General features: G+C 48.9%; 1 protein-coding gene and 1 long non-coding RNA gene across 4 annotated transcripts in view; one reads left to right on the top strand and one right to left on the bottom strand.

Moving 5' to 3' along the window:
- LOC143766963 (uncharacterized) overlaps positions 1-25267 on the bottom strand; it is a 283831-nt gene that overhangs the window by 45876 nt on the left and 212688 nt on the right. The window contains exon 1 of one of the 3 annotated variants that reach the window (XM_077254986.1): positions 8831-8890. The exons of 1 other annotated variant lie outside the window; for it this stretch is intronic. The gene's annotated coding sequence lies outside the window, so the exon portion shown is untranslated. Of the gene's footprint in view, positions 1-8830; positions 8891-25267 lie in introns of those variants that run through there. One more of the 3 variants, XM_077254987.1, reaches the window with a different exon arrangement.
- LOC143766974 (uncharacterized) lies at positions 10790-11579 on the top strand. Its single transcript, XR_013213671.1, has 3 exons — positions 10790-11082; positions 11184-11243; positions 11335-11579. It is a non-coding gene; the product is annotated as an uncharacterized LOC143766974 (long non-coding RNA).

The raw sequence follows: 25267 nt of genomic DNA, 5'->3' as shown, positions 1-25267 counted from the left end.
TCTTCATGTGGGGTGGATCTGCAGTGCACTTGATCCATCTCAAGCTGTGATAATAGCTTTCTCTTTATGATATTGAAATGTTGGTTGACTAGTTGTTTCTCAGTTAGTGGACATGCAGGTCTTGTATCCATCCAGAGTTTCCTCATACTCTTCATATATCCTCTCTTATTTGGTCTGCTGTTATAGTAGCATTTCATCAGATCCAGGTTCTCTTGCCTTGTCCATGTATGGTTTGATCCAGTAGCCCATTTATAATCAGATTATCCTGGTTCCTCGACATCTGACGCAGAGCTTGTTAATCCAGGCAATGTCCGAGCCGGCATGACTCTCTTTATTCGTGACACTCTCATGTTTATTGAGGTAGGCACTAGTGATGAGCGAGTCTTCTTGTTGCTCAGGTTTTCCTGAGCACTCTAGGGTGGTCTCCGAGTATTTGTGACTGCTCGGAGATTTAGTTTTCCTTGCTGGAGCTGCATGATTTGCAGCTACTAGACAGCTTGATTACATGTGGGGATTCCCTAGCAACCAGTCAACCCCCACATGTACTCAGGCTGGCTAGCAGCTGTAAATCCTGCAGGTGCATCACCAAAAACTAAATCTCCAGTCACAAATACTCGGAGACCACCCGAGCGTGTCGGGAAAACCCGAGCAACGAGTATGCTCGCTCATCACAAGTAGGCACCATAGTGTTATGGACCACTACTGGTATATTATGACAACAGGGCAGAGCCAGGATTTGAACCCCAGTCTCCCACATTGGTGGCTGTGATTTTACTAAACGCAGCACATGTATTGTCGGCTTCTATTATATCTTTTACCGAATGTTACTTTTTCCGATCTTAAGAAAAATGCTCGTGTTACCGATCATGAATCCGAATGTACCATATTCGTGCAGACTTTATGTTTGGCGATCGTTTTCCGAACATATTCGCTCCTCTATAATTATGGCCACCACAACCTGCTACACAAAATAATTACCCCACTCAGTATGGAGGCATTTACAGTCCACCACAACCCCAGTATAATGGCCCCTACCAGCCACACATTCAGTATGAGAGTCCCAACAGCTCTTCTCTTAGGGTACCGTCTCACATAACGATTTACCAACGATCACGACCTGCGATACGACCTGGCCGTGATCGTTGGTAAGTCGTTGTATGGTCGCTGGGGAGCTGTCACACAGACCGCTCTCCAGCGACCAACGATGCCGAGGTTCGCTGGTAACCAGGGTAAACATCGGGTTACTAAGCGCAGGGCCGCGCTTAGTAACCCGATGTTTACCGTGGTTACCAGCGTAAAAGTAAAAAAAAAACAAACACTACATACTCACCATCTGATGTCCGTCAGGTCCCTTGTCGTCCGCTTCCCGCTCTGACTGAGTGCCGCCGTACAGTGAGAGCAGAGCGCATGGGATGGGAAGGAGAGGGTGACCAATACCACACCCCACCGAGCCCTGTCAATTCATAGGCATCATAGCAACTGAGTGGGCTACCTTTATGGATGATACACTCCTGTCTATCCAACTATCGTATGGTAAATATCTCATAGATCCTGGGTTCATTAGTATCTGCACCAAGAATGAGGCTAAGTGAGTATTTTATTAATTGTCGGTGGTTGGAGGTAGTCAGTGAGGTGGATGGTACCATATTGTACATGTAGGGGGCAGTACTGTGTGAATAAAAAAAATCAAAAAATTAAATGGAATAGGGACTAATCAGACTCATTATGTACATGTAATCCCTTTAAAACTTAGCTTTTAATATTATAAATATAAAACCCTGACCCAAAACAAACCTTGGTTAGATACCATATATGATAAAAATACCACCAAATAGGTCACCTGTTAAGGTACTACAATACACCTACTGCTCACGCCTGCCTTGCTGTGGAGGTTGGCACCCTAAGAAACGATTTATTGGCGCCCCCACTCAACGCAGGCTGTCCCTCTCTTCCCTCCGATATCCCTCTCAGTGTAGGTGGGAAAACAATATAGTAAAGAGCAGTGGTGAAAAAAAGGGTACACAAAATACATGTAGATACATAAAGTACCCAAAAAAACCTCAACAGGCACCCCCAAGTACCATTGTGATAATCCAACACATCGCCAAATAGTAGATCGGATAGTCAAACAATATTCCGTCTGAACATAACTGTATTTGTCCCATGTCCATCATGGACATAAAATCATTGCAAACCATAGTCCAATAGGGACCAACACAAACGACCAGAATATTATGATGGATAATGATGAAAGATAACTTAGCGTGTGCTGGTATCGCCCCGACGCGTTTCCCCGTTAACACGGTTCATCAGGAGGAAACAATGTGGTCATCGATGCTGCCGGATGCTATGTAGATGAGTAGCATAAGCCGGCGGTGGAAATGTGCGAGCATAAATAACTCACATTGAATCCGCGCCCCTGAATAGGCCCCGCCCCCACACGGATGCAGCGGGATTCCGTCCGGGTCATCACAGCGTTATGTCCCCCAATTTTGGATAAAATCAAGATACCACCAGTCCTCCACTCCTTCACAAGGAAGTACCATACTTCACAATGCATAAACTATGATTACTAATATTCCTGTGCTGTTGGTTGCCTTACTCGTATCTTCCCTTCCGGGTCCTAATGTATCCAGGTGCGCACCTCCTATTCGGAGTTGCTCATGCGCATAACTCATTGACCAGAGCTAGGTGACACGCACAACCCTCGGATGGCTTGCGTACCACAAGGAGACTGCGCAGTAATAATAGAGAGGCGTGTCCTATTGCCGATAAAAAGATCAGCCTGGCATGCCGCTGACTATAAAACCGGCTGCGTTTTGCTCAAGGACCGTATGGCATATTAATATTCTATAAAGGCAGAACAGAGGATATATATAGACAATTAGAGGAGTTCTAGGGATAAGATTCATTCCAAAAGGGATGAGGATATAAATTCTTGTTCATGGCCACAGAAAAAAATAGTGGCTTAATAGTATTACATCAATTTTATTTTATCAACAATTGGGGTCACCAGACGCCTTGAAATAAATTCTGTAACCAAAAATAGTAATCTAATATATAAAGCTGAATGTGTGTATGTATGTATGTATGTGTGTATGTCCGGGATTGGCATCTGAACCGTCGCAGCTACAGCCACAAAATTTTGCACAGTCACACGTCTGGACCCCGAGAGCGTCATAGGCTATGTTGTGAGGCGAAATTTTAACCCCGCGCTTTCCAATTCACCAAACAATTTTGCCCCTATCTACATAATGGGGAAAAAATGAAAGGAAAAGTGTTGGAGGCAAATTAACAGCTGCCAGATGTGAACAAGGGGGACTTAAAGAATGACAGCGATGGCGCCAAAGAGTATATACTGTACAGTTGCTAAGGTGGGGCCCCGACATGGGATAATCACCACACCACCACGGGGATATGAACACACACAAAATGCGCCACACACTACCACGTGCTCGAACACATATACCACCCTCAGCGCACATTTCACCACACATACACCTACCTCGCCACATAAAAGTCGAAACACAAAAGTCGCCGCTCAAAACTCGCCACGCGCAAAACTCTCCACATGCAAAACTCCCCACACGTGCAAAACTCACCTCATGGAAAACTCGCCACACACAAAACTTGCACACGCAGAAAAATTGCCACATTCCCAAAAGTTGCACCACATGCAAAAGTTGCCTCACACAAAACTTGCACATACTCAAAAGGCACCACACATAAAACTCGCCACGCGCAAAACTCGCCATGCGCAAAACTTGCTGCACACAACTTGCTACACTAACCTGTCACATGCAACTCGACACACAAAAAGTTGCTACACGCATGTCGCCACACAAAACTCATCTCACAAAAGTCGCTACATGCATGTCGCCACACAAAACTCAACACACACAACTTAACACATGAAACTCGCCGTAAAACACACACAAGTCTGGTATTATCCTTCAAAAATAAAAATCTGATTAATAAGCAGACAAACTACAAGAGCAACAAATGTACCATATAGGAATCCGGCAGCTGTCAGTCACATGACCAGTCTATTATGTGTATGTGTGAGCTAATATATACTGCCAGGGGGTGGGCTTACTGTTGGCTGGGGATTTATCAGGCTGCCAATTTAGCTTACAAATACTGAGGTAAAAATACTGACCAAATAACGTGTGAACGAGGGCTAATACAGGAGGAGATGGCATACAGCTATATACTATATACAGGAGATGACACACAGGTATATACTATTTACAGGGGAGATGACACACAGGTATATACTATATACAGGAGGAGATGACACACAGATATATACTATATACAGGAGAGATGACACACAGGTATATACTATATAGAGGAGGAGATGACATACAGGTACATACTACATACAGGAGGAGATTACATACAGGTATATACTATATACAGGGGAGATGACACACGTATATACTATATACAGGAGAGATGACACAGGTATATACTATATAGATGAGGAGATGACATACAGGTACATACTACATACAGGAGGAGATGACATACAGGTATATACTATATACAGGAGGAGATGACACACAGGTATATACTATATACAGGAGCAGATTACCTACAGGTATATAGTATATACAGGAGGAGATGACATACAGGTATATGCTATGTATAGGAGGAGATGACATACAGGTATATACTATATACAGGAGGAGATGACACACAGATATATACTATATATAGGTGAGAAGACACACAGGTATATACTATATACAGGAGATTACATACAGGTATATCTAATATATAAAGCTGTATGTATGTATGTGTGTATGTCCGGGATTGGCATCTGCACCGTCACAGCTACAGCCACAAAATTTTGCACAGTGACACGTCTGGACCCCGAGAGCGTCATAGGCTATGTTGTGAGGTGAAATTTTAACCCCGCGCGTTCCAATTCACCAAACAATTTTGCCCCTATCTACATAATGGGGAAAAAGTGAAGGGAAAAGTGTTGGAGGAAAATTGACAGCTGCCAGATGTGAACAATGGGGACTTAAAGAATGAGAGCGATGGCGCCAAAGAGTATATACTGTACGGTTGCTAAGGTGGGGCCCCGACATGGGATACTCACCACACACGGGGATATGAACACAAACACAAAATGCGCCACACACTACCACGTGCTTGAACACATATACCACCCTCAGCACACATTTCACCACACGCACACCAACCTCGCCACATAAAAGTCGAAACACAAAAGTCACCACTCAAAACTCACCACGCGCAAAACTCGCTACATGCAAAACTCGCCATATGCAAAACTAGGCTCACGCAAAACTCGCCACACGTGCAAAACTCACCACATGGAAAACTCACCTCATGCAAAACTTGCACACACAGAAAAATTGCCACATGTACAAAAGTTGCACCACATGCAAAAGTTGCCTCACACAAAACTTGCACATACTCAAAACGCAACACACATAAAACTCGCCACGCGCAAAACTCGCCATGCACAAATCTTGCTGCACACAACTTGCTACACTAACCTGTCACATGCAACTCGACACACAAAATGTTGCTACACGCATGTCGCCACACAAAACTCATCTCACAAAAGTCGCTACATGCATGTCGCCACACGCAACTCAACACACACAACTTGACACATGAAACTCGCCCTAAAACACACACGTCTGGTATTATCCTTCAAAAATAAAAATCTGATTAATAAGCTGACAAACTACAAGAGCAGCAAATGTACCATATAGGAATCCGGCAGCTGTCAGTCACATGACCTGTCTATTATGTGTATGTGTGAGCTAATATATACTGCCAGGGGGGAGGGCTTCCTGTTGGCTGGGGATTTATCAGGCTGCCAATAGCAACCAATCACAGCTCAGCTTCTATTTTGCTACAGTTAATTAATCTAAGCTCTGATTGGTTAATATAGGCAACAAAGACATTCTCAGTATAACAAAGCTAATATATGTTGTGAAATGCTTCTATTTGCTTAGTTTTTGCCTTTTAATAATTACATTTCTATCTATTTGTTTTGTGGTTTTTGTGTGCAGAATAAATTTTTGTTAACACATTCTATTTTGCTAACAGCAGTCATTAACCCGGGCGAAGCCGGGTAGTACAGCTAGTATAGACTAATATAATGCCAAATTAATCCCCCTACAATCGGGAACATGCTAAGGCATGTAAGAATATGGGATTAATACGGAGGATATTCCAATCTTTCCTTATAATTTTATGTGCAGCAGAGACGAACAAACACAGGTAATCCACCATACTGGTATTCAAATAAAGCATGTATATGACAAACACTCATTGAGCCGCCTAGGAGACAATGATTGAATTCTGTATATCCACTCGGTCTCTCTCCTTTGTATAATTCTGTCCAGATCGCCCCCTCTAATTTTTGGTTTCACCAGTTCAATCATACTGAATGAAATCTCTCGGAGGTTTCCACCATGGCAGTTATTCATATGACGAGCCACTGGGGTGTCCCGTTTGTGCCCAATATCCCCCAGGTGCTCGCCAACTCTAACCCTGAGCTCCCTCAGAGTCTTGCCTATGTAGTCCAACGGACAAGTACAGGTGGCTTTATAGACTACACCAGTGGACTTAGTTTCCAAAGTCTCTCAAAGAGAAAACCTTGCCATTTGATGCACTCTTGAAGGTCTTTCCTTGAGCCATCACATCACATCTCGTACAGTTACCGCATCTAAAGAAACCCAGAGGTCTTCTATCTGGCTGTGTACCAGACGGTCCCCTATTGATCTACCCCTCCTGTATGTTACACTCGGTCTCGGGGGTAAATACTTCCTCAAATTGGGGTCTGCCAGAAGGATCCCCCAGTGTTTTTTAAGCACCAGGTAGACCCTCTCCAATTGCCCGTCGAAGGTGCCAATAAGCCCACCTGTCTCCTCCTTTCGTAAACTGGAGGGGTCTTTAGATCTCAACAGGGACTGTCTCTCAGTCCTCAAGATCTCATTGAAAGGGCCATCCAATACTTCACAGGGATAATCTCTTTCCCTAAAGCGTTGGTATAAATCCCTTGCTTGTTTCCTGTACATCCCCTCATCCGTACAATTTCTTCTAATTCTCATGAATTGCCCCTTCGGTATTCCCCTCTTAAGGGGAACCGGATGGTGACTTGTCCATCTTAACAAGCTATTTGTAGAAGTCGGTTTCCTATACGTACAAGTGCTGATGCTCCCATCAAGTTCCTTAGAGATGGTCAAATCAAGGAAGTTAATACTCCTATCATGGTACTCGTGGGTAAAACGAAGCCCAATGTTACTAATATTAATTGCCTCCACAAAGCACTGGAGGTATTTTTATCATATATGGTATCTAACCAAGGTTTGTTATGGGTCAGGGTTTTATATTTATAATATTAAAAGCTAAGTTTTAAAGGGATTACATGTACATAATAAGGCAGTACTGTGTGAACATTAGAAAGTGGGGGTATGGCGGTACTATGAAAACACTATTGTGTGTGGGGCTATGGCGGTACTATGAGAACATTATACTGTGTGGGGGTATGGCGGTACTATGAGAACATTATACTGTGTGGGGGTATGGCGGTACTATGAGAACATTATACTGTGTGTGGTGGGATGGCGGTACTATGAGAACATTATACTGTGTGTGGGGGTATGGCGGTACTATGAGAACATTATACTGTGTGTGGGAGTATGGCGGTACTATGAGAACATTATACTGTGTGTGGGGGTATGGTGCTACTATGAGAACATTATACTGTGTGTGGGGGTATGGCGGTACTATGAGAACATTATACTGTGTGGGGGTATGGCGGTACTATGAGAACATTATACTGTGTGGGGGTATGGCGGTACTATGAGAACATTATACTGTGTGGGGGTATGGCGGTACTATGAGAACATTATACTGTGTGGGGGTATGGCGGTACTATGAGAACATTATACTGTGTGGGGGTATGGCGGTACTATGAGAACATTATACTGTGTGGGGGTATGGCGGTACTATGAGAACATTATACTGTGTGGGGGTATGGCGGTACTATGAGAACATTATACTGTGTGTGGGGGTATGGTGGTACTATGAGAACATTATACTGTGTGTGGGGGTATGGTGGTACTATGAGAACATTATACTGTGTGTGGGGGTATGGCGGTACTATGAGAACATTATACTGTGTGTGGGGGTATGGCGGTACTATGAGAACATTATACTGTGTGTGGGGGTATGGCGGTACTATGAGAACATTATACTGTGTGTGGGGGTATGGCGGTACTATGAGAACATTATACTCTGTGTGGGGGTATGGCGGTACTATGAGAACATTATACTCTGTGGGGGTATGGCGGTACTATGAGAACATTATACTGTGTGTGGGGGTATGGCGGTACTATGAGAACATTATACTGTGTGTGGGGGTATGGCGGTACTATGAGAACATTATACTGTGTGTGGGGGTATGGCGGTACTATGAGAACATTATACTGTGTGTGGGGGTATGGCGGTACTATGAACAGAACAGATTTGACGCCAAAGGAAAGGGGTGCGGGGAAGAATCTGAGGTACCAGCTCCTGGTAAAGTGCCCGAGGCAGCTGGGTGTGGGGCAGAACCTGCTTACAGGGCATAATGGGGGCATTACACTGTGTGGGGCCAAGAAAGGGGCCCTGTACTAGGAGAAGACTCCGCTCCTCACTTCCTGTCCTCCATAGTTGGCTCGTATGTATCTATTACAGGAAACAGAACAACAACGTTATGGTTCTTATAAAGAGTCTCCTCCGTGCAGAAGGGGTTAATGTCCCCGGCTGCGCTCAGTACTGGGGAATCTCCACATACCTCCACCTGCAGAGCCGCACTCCACAGATATGGCTGCTCTGTGCGCACAGGACCTGTGATGAGGTCACAGGAGGGAGGAGTCAGGGGTCACGTGATCCAGTGATGGGCGGTCCGGCTCTTTTCTATATATAGTAATCCGTTCTCCTCAGTCCTGGTTCCCGCTCTTTCCTGTACACTGAGGCCTCATTACTCCCCTGTATAAGGCTCTAGTGAAGCAGTGCACACTGTGTTTAGCGTTGTGCTGTTTCCTCAGATTGTCGGCTCTTGTGAACAGGCCCCTGCTCCTCGGCTGTAGTCCTCACCTGTGTTACTGTGTAATATTTGCTGTGTTTTGTACACGTCCTTTCTGAATTAGTGCTGTGCTATATGTTGGCGCTGTATAAGATTGTAATTAGTAACAATAGGCTATCTTTCACACTAGCGCCGCACAATGTGGGCAGCGGAGGCAGTTTTTCAACGCATCCGCTGCCCCATTCTGAGCTCCGGGGAGGAGGGGGCGGAGTTTCGGGCACGGTCGGAAATGGCGCACACGACGCACCAAAAAGCGTTATATGCAACGTTTTTTGGTGCCGGCGGTCCAACACAACCGTCGCACGACGGTTGCTGCATGTGGCAATGCGTCGCCAATGTTAGTCTGGAGAAAAAACGCATCCTGCAAGCAATTTTGCAGGATGCGTTTTTTCTCAAAACCGACGCATTGCGATGTACGACGTACGACGCTAGTCTGAAAGTAGCCTTAAAGGCATGCTGCAAGCACTGTGCTAACACACACTGTATACACACGCTGTACACACACTACACACACTGTACAAACACACACTATACACACATTGTACACATACACACACTGTATACACACACACTGTATACACACACACTGTACACACACACTGTATACACACACTGTATACACACGCTGTACACATACACACTGTATACACACGCTGTACACATACACACACTGTACATACACACACTGTATACACACACTGTACACATACACACACTGTACACACACACACTGTACACACACTACACACACTGTACAAACACACACACTGTATACACACACTGTACACATACACACACTGTACACACACACACACTGTACACACACACACTGTACACACTACACACACACTGTATACACACGCTGCACACACACTACACACACTGTACAAACACACACACTGTATACACACACTGTACACACACACTGTAGGGAATATGAATTGTCAGCATTCACATAACGACAGGGCTCACGGTACCGAATTCCTGTTATTCATTAATGCGAATATCATGTATAATATATTTGACAATACTGATTGATATTTTTGTCTTTTAGAGCCGTCTGTATTAATGATGATTGGCACATCACGAACGATCACCAGAACCAGCACCACCTGTCGTGCCACCCTTCACCACGGATACATGTTCTTATGTGCACAGCACCTCGGTCACGGACTTTTTACCACTCTCATAAGTCCATTCCTATAGACCACGAGGTACCGCACAGCATGCACACATCACGTTCAATATCCCACAGTCACCTTTAAGTACATTACGTATGACACCTTGTACTTTTCAGTCTATCTATCCCAGTGGATGCCCACTCCTGTTTATCCTATACTCCTCCCCCTTGCTCCTCCTACTCCATGTCCCCTCCCATCCCCGAGCAATAATTATACTTTTCAAATAAAAAAACACATACTACATATGCCCACAGCCAGGGTCTTTACTTACAACGTGCCTACACACATTAGATATACTTTTACAAAGGGCAACGCTATAACGCAGTCACAGTGGAACGCACATCCACAAGGTGAAACGCACGGCCATGCATTTCCGGACGCTAGAACGTCACATCCGGTCCAGGCGCCCTAACACGGCGCATGAGCGGTATTTAAATAGCGCGCACTCCACATACTCCACAGACTAACGGCGGATACCGCGTCTGTGAGGGTAACTGATACATGAGGCGGCTCCTCTCCAGGTATGTTCTGACACGCTCTAGCGTTACGTATACATCTAGCCTTATTGAGACTGATGGATGTTATTGCATTCCCCCTAGCCCCCGTTTCTATGCCGGCAACTCCCCTCCAGGTATGACCTGATACGCTGTCACACAGCATTTGTAAGTTATTCCATATATACAGATAATCCTCTTTATCACATTTCTTATAGCCTTTACCAAAGTGCGGGCCCTCCCCAGTGAGGCTATTTCCTCTGACGACATATATGACATGTATGAGGTAATAACTTTTAAAAGGGATGATTACGGAGCATAGACCCAATATAAATATACAATAAATCTACATGAATCTTTCTCCTCCTCTGTTATTTTCAATTTCAGCTCCTAAGCACTTTGCATACCACCAATATATACCACGTTACCACTAGGCAGCCATTTACTGTGAGTATTCACTCCATTCTATTTGGGCTACAACACCTACAGCCCCTGCTATACTAAGACACATTTCTGTCCTCTTCTTATGCTCCATTAGGCACAATCTATGATCTGTATTCTAACCAAGATATGGTTAACACACACTAAAAGGCACAGCACGGTATGTGTATCCTTAGAGTTAATGAAGTGTCGGACTAGTATGTATATGCGTATATCCACTGCAATACTGTATCCATGATATATATTTTTTGCATATTTGGCTATTTGAAATTATGTATATACTTTTGTTTTTTTATGTATTTGTTTTGGTTTACACACTGTATAATTGTTATTTTGAATATTGTAGTGACTGATGAAAGCTCGTTAAGGGCTGAAACGTTTCCAGTGCTACTCCAATACCATTAAATTTATCAAACTAAAAGATTTAAGTTGAGTGCGAGACTTTTTTATTGTACACTGTATGGTTTGGGAACCTAGTCTCTGCACCGAAAATACAGCTGTGCACACGGCGTTTATATATATACACTGTACAAACACACACACTGTATACACACACTGTACACACACACTGTATACACACTGAACACACACACCACACACACTGTACACACACTACACACACACTGTATACACACACACTGTATACACACGCTGTACACACACTACACACACTGTACAAACACACACTATACACACACTGTACACATACACACACTGTATACACACACACTGTATACACACACACTGTACACACACACTGTATACACACACTGTATACACACGCTGTACACATACACACTGTATACACACGCTGTACACATACACACACTGTACATACACACACTGTATACACACACTGTACACATACACACACTGTACACACACACACTGTACACACACTACACACACTGTACAAACACACACACTGTATACACACACTGTACACATACACACACTGTACACACACACACACTGTACACACACACACTGTACACACTACACACACTGTATACACACGCTGCACACACACTACACACACTGTACAAACACACACACTGTATACACACACTGTACACACACACTGTATACACACTGAACACACACACCACACACACTGTACACACACTACACACACACTGTATACACACACACTGTATACACACGCTGTACACACACTACACACACTGTACAAACACACACACTGTATACACACACTGTACACATACACACACTGTATACACACACTGTACACATACACTGAACACACACACACTGTACACACTACACACACTACACACACACTGTATACACACACACTGTATACACACACTGAACACACACACACTGTACACACACTACACACACACTGTACACACACACTGTATACACACACACTGTATACACACGCTGTACACACACACACACACACTGTACACACACACACTGTACACACACCAAACTATGTAAGCAAAGCATACGGAATAGTAAACTCAGTTTATTTCAACACAACCGGTGACAACTGGACGCACACGCAGGACCCATCCGTCAGAGACGAAAACCGATCTATATAATGATTGGAGCTGTACTAGATCTCGCCACGGCCACAGGTTTTTTCTAAAATCTACTATATAATTGTCTAAGGGTCAGTTTCATCTTTCTGTCCTTCTATCACGCATATTCATTGGTCACAGCCTCTGTCTGTCATGGAATCCAAGTCACTGATTGGTTGTGGCTAGTGTTGAGCGATACCTTCCGATATCGGAAAGTATCGGTATCGGAAAGTATCGGCCGATACCGTCAAAGTATCGGATCTAATCCGATACCGATACCCGATACCAATGCAAGTCAATGGGACGAAAATATCGGAATTAAAATAAACCCTTTATAAACTTGTAGGTTCATTCTACATGCAGGAAAACAACTAAGAATAATGTAGGATGTATTGGGGGAGGTGGCGGAGACATTAAAGGCACAGAGGTTTAGCCCAATCAAATAGAATAGCAGGATTTTTATATTTTTTTATGACGTTCGGCGTTAGAAAGATTTTGACTATGTTAATTTTTTATTTATTTTGTCAGATATTGATGTTTCACTACTTCCACGCCCTTCACCTTCTTTTTTACTTCTCCCACACTTTCTTCTTCATTATCCTCATCATCAGCTTCTTTGACATCAACTGCTTCACCTTATTCATCTTCTTTTTCATCTTCTACCTATTTTTTTTTTTTGTTACATTGTTCATATTCTTTTTATTTAACTATTATCTTCTTCATATTCAACTTCTTCATCATATTCTTATTTGTGACAGGCATTCCCGTAGTTGTTATCTATAAAAGTTTGAAGATTACACCTTCCGTTCTGCCTGTCACAAAAGAGTTACATTTGTCCGCGTTCAGTTTGGCCTGCAGCATCAGGCTTTATCCAGGGGCACCACGAGGAGGAACGGACTCACCCCCATACACTGCTTAGTCTTCTTCTGCTTATAATTTAGATAATATCTTTTGCTCTGATATTTAGTCTTATGCTTAATGTTCTTCTGCTCTTTGTTCTGCAGCCTCTTGTTCTTCTGCTTCTCGGTCTTCCGGGTCGTCGTCGTCTCCAGGGTCATCGTCTCCAGGGTCGTCGTCATCTCAGTGGTTGTCGTCTCCGGGGTCGTCGTCATCTTAGGGGTGGTCTTCCGGGTCGTCGTCTTTAGGGTCTTGAACTTGGAAATTTAGCAGAAGGTACAAGAAGGCTGAGAAAATGCCGAGAACCAGCAGACGGTACTGGAACCCGGATGGGTAGCCGAAGGTCCAAGAGCCAATGGAACTACCGAGGACCAGCTGACGTTACTGGAACCCGGTTACTAAGCAGGAGGTACCCGTGCCTGAAAGCACTACTAAGGACCACTTGACGTTGGTGGAACTCGGATACCCAGAGGGAGGCACCTAAGCCAAAGGCTCTGCCCGGAACCAGCTGACGGTACTGGAACCAGGATGGGAAGCAGAAGGTACAAGAGCAAAAGACACTGCCGAGAACCAGCAGACGGCACTGGAACCCGGATGGGAAGCCGAAGGTCCAAGAGCCAATGGAACTACCGAGGACCAGCTGACGTTACTGGAACCCGGTTACTAAGCAGGAGGTACCCGTGCCTGAAAGCACTACCAAGGACCACCTGACGTTGGTGGAACTCGGATACCCAGAGGGAGGCACCTAAGCCAAAGGCTCTGCCCGGAACCAGCTGACAGTACTGGAACCAGGATGGGGACCTATTCAAGCTTGTCTTCCTAGAGCCCCAACTAGCGGTGTTGGAGCAAAGGGTCAGCAGGGGGAGCAGAGTGTAGGCCGAAGCCTGCACTGGAGGCATTTGTAGGTCTGTTGTGTCTGCGTGGCGTTTGCAGAACATGTTGCCGGCTACACAGCAGGGGAACAGCTGGCGGTGCTGAACCCCACTGACACATTGGCTGGTGTTTTTCTCTGTGCAGCTAGCAGTACCGGGCCCCAACTGGCGTTGTTAGAGCCCAGGGTCAGCAGGAGGAGGAGAGGGAGCAGAGTGTAGGCCGAAGCCTGCACTGGCGGCAGCTTTGGGTCTGTTGTGTCTGCGTGGCTGTTGCAGGACACGTTGCCGGCTACACAGCAGGGGAACAGCTGGCGGTGCTGAACCCCACTGACACATTGGCTGGTGTTTTTCTCTGTGCAGCTAGCACATCTGGGCCCCAACTGGCGGTGTTAGAGCCCAGGGTCAGCAGGAGGAGCAGAGGGAGCAGAGTGTAGGCCGAAGCCTAATTGAACCAATTTCAAAGGTAACCTTTAACCCCCCCTCAGGGGTTACAAACTAGAAGAGCCACACCTTATGCAGCAGTAGTGCTGCACAAGTCAAAGGTTGCTCTTTTAATTTTTCTCCTTGCACACGCTGAATGAAACACGTATAACATTTAGCCCTTTATACAGTCAAACTGTGTTGGAGGCGCGAGTTCCCTTCGTAATGAGATGCAGCACAGATGTCAAGAATCCCACCTTGGTGCTGGGCGCAGCCTCCTGAGCGTTGTTATTTGCTGTACAGGAGTCTGCGCTGTCGTTTTATCCCTTGGCCTTGCGCTGTTAGCGCTGCCCATCTTCTGACATCATTTAATGTCGGCCGTTGCGGTTTGAGATGACCATGAATCCGAGCCCCGCAGTGTCTTTACATAGTTAAAACACTGCGGGGCTGGGATTCATGGCCTGGCGCAGTACATATGTTCGCCTCTCACACTCGGGTCCATACACCCGCTTCAGACTGTGCGGCGTCAGCTGATCCCTTATCGCATGCCACGGCCATGAAGCCGCACAGTCTGAAGAAGGCGGAAGGAGATGAGGGACAGGCGAACATATGCACTGCTCATGCCCATCAATTACACCCTCGCAGTCCAAATAAATAAGACACCGAGGGGCGTTGTGTGGGTCAGGGCGGCCGCAGAGGTGCAGGCAGCCAAACAATGATGCCAGAAGATGGGCAGCGCTACCAAGGGGGTTGCAGCGTGTCATTACAAAGGAAAGTCACACCACCGGGACGGTTAAATGGTCACAGAGGACACATTTTAGACGTGTTCAGTTCCACATGTGCGAGGAGAATAAGTTTATGAGCCACCTTGCACACATGCAGCATTACTGCTGTACAAGGTGGCTGGAAAACATACAAACGCCTGGGGGAGGGGGGACAGGTTCCCTTCAATTTCAGTTCTTGTGTCTGCGTGGCTGCTGCAGGACACGTTGCCGGCTACACAGCAGGGGAACAGCTGGCGGTGCTGAACCCCACTGACACATTGGCTGGTGTTTTTCTCTGTGCAGCTAGCACATCTGGGCCCCAACTGGCGGTGTTAGAGCCCAGGGTCAGCAGGAGGAGCAGGGGGAGCGGAGTGTAGGCCGAAGCCTGCACTGGAGCAAGTTGAAAGGGAACCTTTAACCCCCCCCAGGCGTTTGTAGCTGAAAGAGCCATCGTGTACAGCACTAATGCTGGAAAAGGTAAACTTAGCTCTTTTAATTATGGTCCTTGCACATGCTGAACCTAACACTTATGAAATGTGTCCCCTCCTACCGTTAAACCGTCCGGTCGGTGGAACTTTCCTTTGTCATGTGACGCAGCACATCCGTCATTCTTACCCCCTTGGCGCCGTGCGCCGCCTCCTCAGCGCTGTTTGAATCTGTCCCGGAGCCTGCGCTGTTAGGTTAGCACTTGGCCATGCACACATTTTGCGCTGCCCGTCTTCTGACATCATTTGGTGTCAGGCTGGCTGCGCCTGTGCGGCCGCGCTGGCCGAGATCCCGCCTCGCAGTGTCGTCTAATGTAATCCCACCGCGGGCCTGGGATCCGTGGCCATGCGCAGTGCATATCCTCGCCTCTCACTCCCTTCCCTACGGCATCTTCAGACTGTGCCGCGTCACGGCCGTGGCATGCTATTAGGGATCAGCTGACACCGCACAGTCTGAAGAAGCCGTAGGGAGATGAGTGAGAGGTGGAGGTTCAGATATGCACTGCGCATGTCCATGGATCTCAGACCCCCAGTGGGATTAAATCAGAAGACACTGCGAGGCGGGATCTTGGCCAGCGCGGCCGCACAGGCGCAGCCAGCCTGACATCAAATGATGTCAGAAGATGGGCAGCGCAAAATGTGTGCATGGCCAAGGGCTAACCTAACAGTGCAGGCTCCGGGACAGATTCAAACAACGCTGAGGAGGCGGCGCACGGCGCCAAGGGGGTAAGAATGACGGCTGTGCTGCGTCACATGACAAAGGAAAGTTCCACCTACCGGACGGTTTAACGGTGTGAGGGGACACATTTCATAAGTGTTAGGTTCAGCATGTGCAAGGAGCACCACGAAAAGAGGCACTTTTTCCATTTGCATCATTACTGCTGCACAAGGTGGCTCTTTCAGTAACAAACGCCTTGGGGAGGGGGACAGGTTCCCTTAAATTTAAGTTGTTGTGCCTGCGTGGCGGTCGCATGACATGTTGCCGTATACACAGCAGGGGAACAGCTGGCGGTGCTGAACCCCACTAACACATTGGCGAGGTGTTTGGCTCTGTGCGGACAGCACTTCTGGACAACAACTAGCGGTGTTGGAGCCCAGGGACAGGAGGAGGAGGAGATAGGAGGGATTGCCACACACACAGCAGGGGAACAGCTGACGTTACTGAACCCCAATAACAGAGGAGCGACTGTTGGGACTGTGCGGACAGCACTTCTGGACAGCAACTAGCGGTGTTGGAGCCCAGGGACAGGAGGAGGAGGAGGTGGAGGAGATAGGAGGGATTGCCACACACACAGCAGGGGAGTAGCAGGCATTACTGAACCCCACTAACACATTGGCGAGGTGTTTGGCTCTGTGCGGACAGCACTTCTGGACAACAACTAGCGGTGTTGGAGCCCAGGGACAGGAGGAGGAGGAGGTGGAGGAGATAGGAGGGATTGCCACACACACAGCTGGAGAACAGCTGACGTTACTGAACCCCAATAACAGAGGAGCGACTGTTGGGACTGTGCGGACAGCACTTCTGGACACCAACTAGCGGTGTTGGAGCCCAGGGACAGGAGGAGGAGGAGGTGGAGGAGATAGGAGGGATTGCCACACACACAGCAGGGGAGCAGCAGGCATTACTGAACCCCACTAACACATTGGCGAGGTGTTTGGCTCTGTGCGGACAGCACTTCTGGACAACAACTAGCGGTGTTGGAGCCCAGGGACAGGAGGAGGAGGAGGTGGAGGAGATAGGAGGGATTGCCACACACACAGCAGGGGAGCAGTAGGCTTTACTGAACCCCACTAACACATTGGCGAGGTGTTTGGCTCTGTGCGGACAGCACTTCTGGACAACAACTAGCGGTGTTGGAGCCCAGGGACAGGAGGAGGAGGAGATAGGAGGGATTGCCACACACACAGCAGGGGAACAGCTGACGTTACTGAACCCCAATAACAGAGGAGCGACTGTTGGGACTGTGCGGACAGCACTTCTGGACAGCAACTAGCGGTGTTGGAGCCCAGGGACAGGAGGAGGAGGAGGTGGAGGAGATAGGAGGGATTGCCACACACACAGCTGGGGAACAGCTGACGTTACTGAACCCCAATAACAGAGGAGCGACTGTTGGGACTGTGTGGACAGCACTTCTGGACAGCAACTAGCGGTGTTGGAGCCCAGGGACAGGAGGAGGAGGAGGTGGAGGAGATAGGAGGGATTGCCATACACACAGCAGGGGAGCAGCAGGCATTACTGAACCCCACTAACACATTGGCGAGGTGTTTGGCTCTGTGCGGACAGCACTTCTGGACAACAACTAGCGGTGTTGGAGCCCAGGGACAGGAGGAGGAGGAGATAGGAGGGATTGCCACACACACAGCAGGGGAACAGCTGACGTTACTGAACCCCAATAACAGAGGAGCAACTGTTGGGACTGTGCGGACAGCACTTCTGGACAGCAACTAGCGGTGTTGGAGCCCAGGGACAGGAGGAGGAGGAGGTGGAGGAGATAGGAGGGATTGCCACACACACAGCTGGGGAACAGCTGACGTTACTGAGCCCCAATAACAGAGGAGCGACTGTTGGGACTGTGCGGACAGCACTTCTGGACAGCAACTAGCGGTGTTGGAGCCCAGGGACAGGAGGAGGAGGAGGTGGAGGAGATAGGAGGGATTGCCACACACACAGCAGGGGAGCAGCAGGCATTACTGAACCCCACTAACACATTGGCGAGGTGTTTGGCTCTGTGCGGACAGCACTTCTGGACAACAACTAGCGGTGTTGGAGCCCAGGGACAGGAGGAGGAGGAGGTGGAGGAGATAGGAGGGATTGCCACACACACAGCTGGGGAACAGCTGATGTTACTGAACCCCAATAACAGAGGAGCGACTGTTGGGACTGTGCGGACAGCACTTCTGGACAGCAACTAGCGGTGTTGGAGCCCAGGGACAGGAGGAGGAGGAGGTGGAGGAGATAGGAGGGATTGCCACACACACAGCAGGGGAGCAGCAGGCATTACTGAACCCCACTAACACATTGGCGAGGTGTTTGGCTCTGTGCGGACAGCACTTCTGGACAGCAACTAGCGGTGTTGGAGCCCAGGGACAGGAGGAGTAGGAGGTGGAGGAGATAGGAGGGATTGCCACACACACAGCAGGGGAGCAGCAGGCATTACTGAACCCCACTAACACATTGGCGAGGTGTTTGGCTCTGTGCGGACAGCACTTCTGGACAACAACTAGCGGTGTTGGAGCCCAGGGACAGGAGGAGGAGGAGGTGGAGGAGATAGGAGGGATTGCCACTCACAGCTGGGGAACAGCTGACGTTACTGAACCCCAATAACAGAGGAGCGACTGTTGGGACTGTGCGGACAGCACTTCTGGACAGCAACTAGCGGTGTTGGAGCCCAGGGACAAGAGGAGGAGGAGATAGGAGGGATTGCCACACACACAGCAGAGGAGCAGCAGGCATTACTGAACCCCACTAACACATTGGCGAGGTGTTTGGCTCTGTGCGGACAGCACTTCTGGACAACAACTAGCGGTGTTGGAGCCCAGGGACAGGAGGAGGAGGAGGTGGAGGAGATAGGAGGGATTGCCACATACACAGCAGGGGAGCAGCAGGCATTACTGAACCCCACTAACACATTGGCGAGGTGTTTGGCTCTGTGCGGACAGCACTTCTGGACAACAACTAGCGGTGTTGGAGCCCAGGGACAGGAGGAGGAGGAGGTGGAGGAGATAGGAGGGATTGCCACACACACAGCAGGGGAGCAGCAGGCATTACAGAACCCCACTAACACATAGGCGAGGTGTTTGGCTCTGTGCGGACAGCACTTCTGGACAGCAACTAGCGGTGTTGGAGCCCAGGGACAGGAGGAGGAGGAGGTGGAGGAGATAGAAGGGATTGCCACACACACAGCTGGGGAACAGCTGACGTTACTGAACCCCAATAACAGAGGAGCGACTGTTGACTGTGCGTACAGCACTACCAGGCAACAACTAGCGGTGTTGGAGCCCAGGGACAGCAGGAGAAGCAGAGGAACACAATGTAGGCCGAAGCCTGATTGGAGAAAGTCGAAAGGGAACCTTTAACCCCCCCCAAGGCGTTTGTAGCTGAAAGAGCCAGCTTGTGCAGCACAAAAGATGCAAAAGGAAAAGGTGGCTCTTTTCATTATGCTCCTTGCAAACACAGAACTAAACACTTATAAAATGTGTCCCCTGAAACCGTGAGACCGTCCCGGAGGTGGGACTTTCCTTCGTAATATGACGCAGCACAGCTGTCATTCCTACCCCCTTGGCGCCGTGCCCCGGCTCCTCAGCGTTGTTTGATTCCGTCCCGGAGCCTGCGCTGCTATGTTATCCCTTGGCCAGGCACACTTAGCGCTGCCCATCTTCTGACATCATTTGGTGTCAGGCTGGCTGCGCCTGTGCGGCCGCTCTGGCCGAGAGCCCGCCTCGCAGTGTCGTCTAATGTAATCCCACCGCGGGCCTGGGATCCGTGGCCATGCGCAGTGCATATCCTCGCCTCTCACTCCCCTCCCTACGGCTTCTTCAGACTGTGCGGCGTCACGGCCGTGGCATGCTATTAGGGATCAGCTGACGGCGCGCAGTCTGAAGAAGGCGGAGGGAGATGAGTGAGAGGCGGAGGTTCAGATATGCACTGCGCATGTCCATGGATCTCAGGCCCCCAGTGGGATTAAATCAGAAGACAATGTGAGGCGGGCTCTCGGCCAGCGCGGCCGCACAGGCGCAGCCAGCCTGACACCAAATGATGTCAGAAGATGGGCAGCGCTAAGTGTGCCTGGCCAAGGGATAACATAACAGCGCAGGCTTCGTGACGGAATCAAACAACGCTGAGGAGCCGGGGCACGGTGCCAAGGGGGTAGGAATGACAGCTGTGCTGCGTCATATTACGAAGGAAAGTCCCACCTCCGGGACGGTTTTACGGTATCAGTGGACACATTTTATAAGTGTTAAGTTCTGCGTGTGCAAGGAGGTAAACAAAAATAGCTACCTTTTCCTTGTGCAGCATTACTGGCTCTTTCAGTAACAAACGCCTCGGGGGGGGGGGGACAGGTTCCCTTACATTTCAGTTGTTGTGTCAGCGTGGCGGTCGCAGGACACATTGCCGGCTACACAGCTGGGGATCAGCTGACGTTACTGAAACCCAATAACACTGGGTCGTATGTTTTGACTGTGGAGACGGCACTTCTGAGCCTCAACTGGCGGTGTTGGAGCCCAGGAATTTAAGTTCAGGTGGTAGAAAGATGAACACAACAGGAGACCTGTCACCTAATTATTTAATCAGGAAGAGGAGTGGCAAATTCCTGCGAGATCCAGGCCTTGTTCATTTTCAGGAAAGTAAGCCGGTCAACGTTATCGGAGGATAGTCGCATGCGACGGTCAGTTAGTACACCACCTGCAGCACTAAAGACGCGTTCCGATAATACTCTAGCCGCAGGGCAAGCCAGCACCTCCAATGCATACTGGCTTAGCTCTGGCCATGTATCCAGCTTTGAGACCCAAAACTTGAAAGGTGAAGAGCCGTCTGGGAGTACAGCAAGAGGGCAAGACATGTAGTCTGTCACCATCTGACGGAACCGTTGCCTCCTGCTGACTGGAGCCGTCTGTGATGGTGTAGACTTTTGTGGCGGGCACAGAAAACTGTGCCACAGTTGGGCCATACTGGTCTTGCCTTGGGCAGAGGCACTGCTTCTGCTCCCTCTTTGTGCAGAGCCTCCACCACTGCCTGGACGCACTGAGCTGCTTTGTAATGCACTAGCAGCACTTCTCTCACTTGGAATGGAGAAGATGATGGAATTCACCAGTGTGTCTTGGTACTCCCGCATTTTTCGCTCCCGGTTCAACGGTGTGATGAGGCTTTCTACGTTGTCCCGGTAGCGAGGATCGAGGAGGGTGAACACCCAATAATCAGACATGTTGAGAATGTGGGCGATGCGGCGGTCGTTTCTCAGGCACTGCAGCATGTAATCCACCATGTGCTGCAGATTGCCAACTGCCCAAGAAACGCTGTCCCCTGCTGGAGGCGTGATCTCTGCCCGCTCGTCATCACCCCACCCTCGCTGTACACACTGAGTACTGGACAATTGTGTAACTGCCTCCTCTGGACGGATGTCTTCCTCCTCCATTGACTCCTCCTCATCCTCCTCACAAACTGTCCCCTGCCTACGCGTTTGTGAGGAACCACGTGGCGCTGACTGTCCAGAAGATGATGGAAATGGTGAATTCTCATCCTCCACCTCTTCCACAACATCATCCCTTAGCGCTTGCAGTGATTTTTCAAGCAGGCAGATAAGGGGGACAGTCATGCTGACTAGTGCATCATCTGCACTCGCCATCCGCGTGGAATAATCGAAGGAAAAGCTCATTGTGAGTAAGGCGGCACGACCGTTGAAACGCGTTTGATTTTAATGCACTTTAAGCCTGTGACTGTCACTGGTATGAATCACCCGTTTTTGTGTCTATGGATATGAAGATGGGCTTTGGATTTATGTGCTTTTAACAAAAATGGAATAAAAGGTATTTTTTATGGACATCACCCACGCTGGACGTCTGCTTTTTCTTCGTACTACTTGCAGCACTGCATGATCCGTGCGCTGGGACTGAGAGGAGGTGAGCTGATCTTCGTTGCTTTTTCTTTTTCGAATAATCGAAGGGACGCAAAACCTGGCAGACGTCATTCATAGTGGCCCACTCTGTGGTTGTGAAGTCTGAACGGCGCGGAGTGCGACTTCTTTGCGCCTGATGCAGCTGGTACTCCATTACAGCTTGCTGCTGCTCACACAACCGCTCCAACATATGTAACGTGGAATTCCACCTGGTAGGTAGGTCACATATGATGCGATGTTCCGGCAGGTGGTGTCGGCGCTGCAGAGCCGCAATGCGCGCTTTTGCCGTGCTGGAACGCCGCAAGTGAGCACACTCTAGGTGGACCTTGTGCAGCAGTGCATCAAGATCCGGATAGTCCCTCAAAAAACTCTGCACGACCAAATTGAGCACATGTGCCAGACATGGGATGTGAATGAGGTTGCCGAGGCCCAGAGCTGCCACCAGATTTCGGCCATTATCACACACTACCATGCCTGGCTGGAGATTCGCTGGCACAAACCACACATCGCTCTCCTGCTTGATGGCATTCCAAAGCTCCTGCGCTGTGTGGCTTCGATTCCCCAAAGAAATTAATTTCAAGACGGCCTGTTGACGTTTGGCCACGGCTGTGCTCATGTCGGTCGTAACAGGTAAACGTTCATCACGGGTCCATGTGGAGGTGGACTGTGACGGCTCCTGCAGCGATGATTCTGAGGAACTGGTGTAAGAGGAGGAGTCAATGCGTACAGAATGGATTCCTGCAATCCTTGGAGTGGGCAGGACACGTCCTGCGCCACTCGCACGATCTGTACCCGGCTCAACGACATTAACCCAATGGGCAGTGAGGGAAAGGTATCGCCCCTGTCCATGTTGACTGGTCCACGCATCGGTGGTGAGGTGGACCTTGCTACTGACGGCATTCAGTAGCGCGTGTTTTATGTGTCCCTCCACATGCTTGTGCAGGGCAGGGACGGTTTGCCTGCTGAAGTAAAAGCGGCTGGGCACGTACTGTGGGACTGCCAATGACATCAAGTCACGGAAGCTGTCAGTCTCCACCAGCCTGAATGACAGCATTTCCAGTGACAGAGGTTTGGCAATGCCTGCAGTCAGAGCCTGTGCTCGTGGGTGGTTTGACGAGAAAGGCCGCCTTTTCTCCCATGCCTGTACTACCGATGGCTGTAGACTGGGCTGGGAGTGTGTGGATGACTAGGAAAGTGGTGCTGCGGGTGGAATTACAGCGGGTCTCTGGACAACAGGGCCAGAGGTTCTTCCACGGCGATCCTGGGAGGAAGCCGAACCAGCTGCGTGTGAGCTGGAGGAAGAGGCAACACGAGCTGAATAGGTGGTAGCTGCCGCTGTTGGTTGGCCTAGCTCTTCAGTGTGTTTTTCTAACTCCGCCGCGTGCCTGGTGCGCACATGTTTCCACATGTTGGAGGTATTGAGGTTGCTGACATTTCGACCTCTTTTGACTTTGTGATGACACACCTTGCATTTGACATAGCAAATGTCATCTGCAACTGTGTCAAAAAAGGACCAGGCACTGCAAGTCTTGGGAGTGCCCTTTTTGGCTTTTGGAAGAGACATGCTCCTAACGGGTGCCAAAGCGGAGGCTGCAGGATCCGCAGTCTTCCCCCTCCCTCTCCCTCTTTGGGCCGTACGGGGAATCTCTTCCTCAGAGCTGCTCCCACCACCTTCCTGTCCCTCACGCCAAGATGGGTCAAGGACCTCATCATCTACACTACCCTCTGCCCCCAACTGCTCCTCCTGGGTAGTCTCAGCAGCAGAGCACGCACCAGAAAGTGGCACCTGAGTGTCATCAGCGGATGCGTCCTGCGATGTGGTGACCGGAGGCACTGGCCCACCCGCCTCTTCAGAGGAAGAGAGAAAAAGCGGTTGGGCATCACTGCACCCTGCCTCTTCTTCCATTTCTCCAATGCTGCTTGGCTGGCCCCCTGTTTCCAAGCCAAGAGATTCAGAGAACAGAAGTAGAGACGGCTCCTGTCCTGGGATCTCTGTCTGCCTGGGCAATTTGGCAGGTGGTGAAGAGACAGATGGCTGCTCTCCAGTGCTCTGTGTCTGAGAGGATGTGGCACTAATTGAAGTTGATGCATTAGCTGCCATCCATCCGACAACGGCTTCAATTTGTTCTTCACGCAGCAGCGGTGTACGGCGCTCTGCGACAAAGCTGCGCATGAAGGACTGTTCCCTGGTGAAAGTGGGTGCTGATGAGTCACTGGTGCCCGCAGCAGGCACAGAATCCCCACGTCCTCTCCCTGCTCCGCGCCCACGCCCACGTGCCTTACTCACTGCCTTCTTCATCTTGGTTGACTGATAAAGATAAGCAGAAAAGTACTAACGGCTTTGTGTGCTTATTCCTGAACAACTCCTAACAGGTATAAGAAAGACTAATTTTCTAAAGTGTGGACTAGACTTTAATATGAGCTAATG

Source organism: Ranitomeya variabilis, chromosome 4 (genome assembly GCF_051348905.1).
Source record: "Ranitomeya variabilis isolate aRanVar5 chromosome 4, aRanVar5.hap1, whole genome shotgun sequence".
Classification (NCBI taxonomy): Eukaryota; Metazoa; Chordata; class Amphibia; order Anura; family Dendrobatidae; genus Ranitomeya; species Ranitomeya variabilis.
This window is presented reverse-complemented; position numbering and strand designations above follow the sequence as displayed.